Raw genomic sequence first — 6,939 nt, 5'->3', positions numbered from 1 at the left:
TTTCAACCGTGGTATTATAGGAGCATACCACATCACCTTGGCAGGAATCTTCTTCCTGGGGCGCCGGCCCTCGACATCACCAGGGTCATCGCGGCAGATCTTATAGCGCAATGCACCACATACCGGGCAAGCGTTCAAATCCTTGTACTCACCGCGGTAGAGGATGCAATCATTAGGGCATGCATGTATCTTCTGCACCTCTAACCCTAGAGGGCAGACAAGCTTCTTTGCTTCGTACGTACTCTCGGGCAATTCGTTGTCCTTTGGAAGCATATCCTTTATCATTACCAGCAACTTTCCAAATCCCTTGTCAGATACACCATTCTCTGTCTTCCATTGCAGCAATTCCAGTGTGGTGTCCAGCTTTTTCTTGTCACCTACGCAATTCGGGTACAACAATTTTTTGTGATCCTCTAACATGCGCTGCAACTTCTTCTTCTCCAAATCACTTGCGCAGTTTCTCTTTGCATCGGCAATGGCCCGACCTAGATCATCAACGGGCTCATCTGATGCCTCTTCTTCAGCTTCTTCCCGCATTGCCGGCTCAGCTTCTTCCCGCATTACCGGCTCAGCTTCTTCCCCCATTGTTGTATCATCGTATTCAGGGAACCCATGGCCAGGATAGCTGTTGTCGTCCTCTTCTTCTTCATTGTCTTCCATCATAACCCCTCTTTCTCCGTGCTTGGTCCAAACATTATAATGGGGCATGAAACCGGTCTTAAACAAGTGGACGTGAATGGTTCTTGACGTAGAGTAATTGTGAACATTCTTACAACGAGCACATGGACAAGGCATAAAACCATCCGCCCGCTTGTTTGCCTCAGCCGCAAGCAGAAAAGTATGCACGCCCTCAACGAACTGGGGAGAGCATCGGTCATCGTACATCCATTGCCGGCTCATCTTCATTACACAACACCGAATAGACCAAATTAATACAAGTTCATACATAAAGTTCATACAACACTTAAATGCAACAAACAAATAACTCTCTAGCTAAAGCATTTAAATGCAACAACAAATACGATCAAGATCGCAACTAAGGTAACAATGGATCCAACAGCATAATGATACCAAGCCTCACTATCAATGGCATATTTTCTAATCTTTCTAATCTTCAAGCGCATTTTCTCCATCTTGATCTTGTGATCATCGACGACATCGGCAACATGCAACTCCAATTCCATCTTCTCCCCCTCAATTCTTTTCAATTTTTCTTTCAAGTACTCGTTTTCTCTTTCAACTAAATTTAACCTCTCGGCAATAGGGTCGGTTGGAATTTCAGGTTCAGATACCTCCTAGAAAAAATTTCTATGTCAACTTGATGGGCATAATTTGTCATAAACATGAAATGCAACTAGTTTTAAAAGATAATATACATACCACATCCGAATCATAACAAGGACTAGGGCCGACGGGGACGGATATCAAAACCATGGCACTATATGTATAACAAACAACGTACGGGTAAGATAATTATACGAGTAACTATATATCCAAATCACACACATCAATTTTTATATAAAATTTCATGAACAAGAGGCTCACCACAAGGTGGTGCCGGCGACGGGACGGTGCGGGCGATCGACGATGGCTACGATGGAGATTTAGAAGGCACTAAGTAAACCACACCTACATATGCAAACTAAGTGTTATTTTTGACCTCAAATTGCATATAAATCAAATACTAGCACATATATATATCCTCCCAAATTACTAAACTCACAAATTAATCACTATATAAACCAATGCAAGAGCTAATCTAGCAATGAGAGATGAAAGGACAAAGTTGCTAACCTTTGTGATCATTTGAATGGATGAGGGCCTTCAAATCTTAACAAATTTTAGGCAAATTTTGTGATGAACTTGAGAGGAAGAAGGGAAGAACAGAGGAGAGGGACGGAGAGGGGAAAGGGGGAAGAACAGAGTGCTGGTGGACGAAGGGTTTATATAGGACGACCTTTAGTACTGGTTCGTGCCAAGAACCGGTACTAAAGGGGCTGGAGGGGCGCCTGTCTGACAACATCCTGCCACCACTCTCATTAGTACCGGTTCGTGGCACGAACCGGTGCTAAAGGTTCGCCATGAACCGGTACTAATGAAAGCGGCCCGGCTAGCCGTTGGAACCGGCACTAATGTATACATTAGTGCCGGCTCAAATACAAACCGGCACTAATGTGCTTCACGATTGACCCTTTTTCTACTAGTGATGGTATGACCCGGCCGGAGTCGTAACCCGGCTGGGACTTGGTAAACCGGCGGATGGTAAACCGGCGGATAGTTAAGACAGACAGTTAAGACAGATGGCTAAGACGGACGGTAAACCGGCAGGTGGTAAACCGGCAGGAGTTAAGTCAGATGATAACTCAGCAGGAAGTCATAAACCGGCAGACCATCTTAAACCGGCAGACCATCTTAAACCGGCAGACCATCTTAAGCCGGCAAACAGTGATAACTGGGTTGCCAGGGGTTATGAAGCTCGAGACGTTATGAAGCCCGAGACGTTATGAAGCCCGAGACGCTATGAAGCCCAAGATGTTAAGAAGCCCGTAAAGAGGAGTCAGAATAGTTAAGTCTTAAGTCCGAGTTGGACTCTACATGTAACCCGCCCCTTCAACTTATATAAGGAGGGGCAGGGTTCCCTAAAGAGGGACAAGCAAGAAGAAACAATCTCTAGGGCTAGACACAACTAGGAGAGCCGGTTTACGGCGACTCCCCCGTGATCATGATGAGACCTAGCCTCAAACAACATGTAGGGTTATTACCGGATGATGTTTCCCGGGGCCTGAAGCTGTCTAAATCCCTATCTTGTGTTGTGTCTCTCGATTCCGCTCAACCTCTCTCAAGCTACCACATAGATGCGTTGGCCTCACGACTAAATCCTCACCCTAGGACATCTGCCGTGACAATTTCACAACAGTTGGCGCCCACCGTGGGGCCAGCGCACGGTGGTGTTGAGATTTTTGGAGGGATCTATTTCAGGGATCGAGAAGTTCACAATGTGTTGGATGAAAAAGAGCCGGCGCAAAAGACATCCAGCGAACAGTCAAAAAATTAGGGTTGCAGGTTCAGCGCCCGTTACATGTACCATGATAACTCGCCGAGTCTGAGATTAATTGGGGTAGATCAGAACAATTACTGTTGGTAAGGGTACGTGTCCGGTTTACAGAAAGAAGGAGAGCCGGTTTAAGTACTCCAAGATTATCAATTCTTCTCCAACCTATTTACTGATTAGACACAATTCAAGTCCCGAGGGCATCAACAAACACTGCTACTCCCCAACGCGAAAAGCCACGATGGCAGAGGCCACACATCAAGTCACAAGTACAGACAATAGTGTATTGTTTCCATCACATCAAGTTTCACCCCAATGGTTTCAAATACTAGTACAGCCCAATGGAGAAAGGTACCAAGAGGTTAATTCAAGAATTAAGGGAAGGAAAGAGGACTACGACCCGGAAGTGCTACTACGGAGTACTACTACTAATTTTTGACGACGATATACGGCTGTGTCTTGACACGCTCAGTCCGCCCCGCCGTCATCCCGTCGGCTCGCCTCCATGGCTCGCCCGGCTGCTGTTATCCTAATCCGGTTTTGGCCATCATGATCCAACCATCTCTGCCTCCGTTTCCTCCTACCGCCGCATGTTGAGCTGGCGCTGCTGGTGTGGTCAACGACCGCGCTCCGTGCCGCCTGTCACCTCCTGCTGCTCCCGCATCAGCCACCGTGCCAACCGCCAAGCAAGAATCACCAGATTCTACTGTCTGAGTTGACAAAGTCTGGAGCAACCAAACCAAATTGACATCCTCGAGAGAGACCAAAAACTAGTATGGATACCCGCAAGGAAAGTCACGTGCGCGGCTGACGGCAGTTTTTGAAGGGATGATGCCAGAACTCGGTTTCCGTTTCTGTCTCTAAATCGCCGCCGCACTCCACTTCGCTTGAGTTTCCACTGCGGATGAGTGGCCGTCGGTGCTGCCGCTAAACCGCCTCTGCCTCGGGTTCAAATAATCGTCGCTGCGCCAGAGTCAATGATCCTCGGACGTCGTGGCCTGTCTGAGCCCTTGTCGTGCCGCCAGTTTAAAAACGGTTGTCAACATATGGCTATCGACTTGAGCCACCATCACGGACATGACTCCGTTCCGAATCGCCTTCGCCTTGGTCCGCCCGCTTGAACTCCGAGATACCTCAACAAGTCGCCGCCGGGATGTCCATCCGCCGCGGCCCGACTCTTTCCACATGCATACGCCGCCCTGTTAAACCGTCCTGGAGTGCCATGACCCGCCATTGCCGCGGCCTTGTCTATGACAGCAAGCCGCTTCCGCAAACCGCCGCGACCCTCGGCCGCCTCAAATCGCCACCGTCACTGCGCTAGGACGACCTGGGTCTATTGCAAGATGCAAATCGCACAAGTCATCGCTGCTGGACTCCGCCTCCGCCATGGCCTGCCTGACCCGCCGGGTTCCACCGGGTCACCTTCGCCACTGAACTAGGTCGCTGCTTCAACTGTCGACCTGGACGAGGACTGGGACGGGGGTCGGATCTGGATTACGCTGCCGTCGCCCCGTTCCGAGCCGCCCTGCAACCCTGCCGACCTCACCGTGGCTCACCTCTGCTGTAACCCGCCTCGCCGCTTCAACTGTCGCCGGCGCGTCCACATCTGTCACTGTGCCACGGCCTCGCCACACCTCCAGTCTTGAGGCCCCTGCCGCCTCGTCGTTGTGGCTGCTTCACTGGCCTCGCCTCCACCGTGTCACTGTCACCTCGTCTACCCCGAGTCGGCCTCGAACCACCGTGCTGTTGAGCCGCCCGGCCTTGTCCTCTTCCTTTGTTGCAAGCCGCGATGGCCTCGGGCCCGACCTCGTGTCACCTGCCGCCATCTCGGCCTTGGGCCAATTCGGCCGCGCCCCTCGACAAGTCGCCGTTGTCGGCCCGCGCCTCAAGCCGCCGCTGATACGGCCTCGAGCTGTTACCTCTGCAGCTTTAACTTTCGTTGACTTCTGTTGCTTGGTTGAGCCGGCCCTGCCACCACCAAGCCGTCTGGTTTCAAATCGACCCCATGACTTCATTCATGTCTGCACCTTCGCTCTTGTGCCGTCGAACCGAGCCATTGCCTCTGCTGCCATGGCCTGCTGGCGTGTCTCCGTTGCTACCTTGTATCTTAAACCGGTTACAAGATGCCTCGCCGGTGCCCTTCGCCCACTTGGTTCTTTTGCCTTGGAGTGATTTGAAGTCAGCAGTTGAAGTGAGATAATTTTGGTAAAGATGCCTGCCATGCTGCGGTGCCTCAGCTATCTGAAGGTGTCCCAGTGTTCCATGCTACAAGTGATAGAAAGAAAAGCTACAAATATCTCTAGTTTTCACTTTGATGGTGGACAAGTCACTTTAAAGATTAATTAAATTCACCGGAACAAAACGACCAATGCCAGTACACTAATGTGGCCTGTCTTGCTGCGCCCACTGTTTCCTTATACAGCGCCTCAAGCTGTCGTTGGTAGGTCGCCGGTTTATTGCTGCTGCTCCCATTAGCTCGACTTGTTTCCACCGGGCTAAGCTTGCCTTTGCCACGACCCGCCCACATGTGCCAGTCTCCAGGTTATACAAACTACGGCGAACTCTGGCAAGGCCCTTTCACAAAAGTTCTTGGTTATCTACAGACGCCATATAATGATCATCTGATGCCTAAAAATCAGGTGATATTTATCTTACATATTTTATTAAGTACATGTTGATTTCCTTCGACAAACGACTACTCCGCCCTGCTGTATTTTTTGTACGCAGGACAATGATTCACTACAAATGTGGTTTATACCACGGATACGGAGCACGTAGTGGCAGCATTGCACCTGGTATTCGTCCGTGCCTCATTACTCGGTAAATGCATGTGCGCAAGCTGCCGCTCTTGCGGCCCAGACTACTTCAACTCACCGGGACCGTCCCTGCGAATTAACTCGCTCGTCCGCGCCAGCTTACAATGCCGCGGTTGACTCATCTGTCCGAGCTGCCTCTGATGCTGTGGTCATCTTTGTCGTCCGTCTCTCGCGGCCTGGTCTACATCAACACACCGGGCCGCACCTGTCTGCATGAGCTATTTATTGCGTATGAGCAAGTCACAACTTGGGTAGCCCCATTTTCTTTCAACAAATTGGCGGCAAGTTATCATCAGCCACCGTCTGCACTGATGGTTCAGTGGACATGCACACAAATCGCTGCCACTACAATTTGGTCAACTTCAAATAGCCAGTTGGAAGGAACGATTGGCCGAGTTGCTGACACGGCTCATACGGGATCATTTATAACCCGCCGCAGTCACCTCAGCCTTCTGTGGATTTACATCGCGTTATCAACACCAATGATATATACCTTCTGCTATGGTCAAAGTACGGAGAATCTCAAGACAACTCCTTGAGTCATCTTAAGACTCGGGGGCTACGATGATATGACGCAGCAAGTCTTGCCAGTTTCAGCAAATTCAAGTGCCCCAGGATGTTGAAGGGAAACCCGGTCCCGGAGGCTACTATTATATAGATAAAAATTTAAAGGCCGTCAGAAATATTCTGGCTCACAATGATGCTTCCGGTTTATAGTCCGGTTTAAGGGGAATCCCGTCTCTCACACAAAGTTGAAGCCCTTAGTATCTGGTTCAAATCCGGTTTAAAGAGGAAACTAACCCTTGCAAAGCTCTAAAGCGCTCAAATCCGGTTTAGCAATGTCCGGTTCAAAAAGGAATTAACTTCTCGCAAGTTCGAGTTGAAAGCCCATCAGAAAATCTCTGGCTAAAAATGAAGAATTCCGCTTTACAGTCCTGTTCAAGGGAAAGATGTCTCCCACAAAGCTTTAAAGCTCTCAAATACGGTTCAAAATCCCGGTTCAAGAAGAATTTATCTCTTGCAAGAAGTTAAAGGTTGTCGAAGAGGACCTTCTGCCATGATGCACGGTTC

This window comes from Triticum urartu, chromosome 6A (genome assembly GCF_056163025.1).
Source record: "Triticum urartu cultivar PI428250 chromosome 6A, HENAU_Tu73, whole genome shotgun sequence".
NCBI classification, from domain to species: domain Eukaryota; kingdom Viridiplantae; phylum Streptophyta; class Magnoliopsida; order Poales; family Poaceae; genus Triticum; species Triticum urartu.
This window is presented reverse-complemented; position numbering follows the sequence as displayed.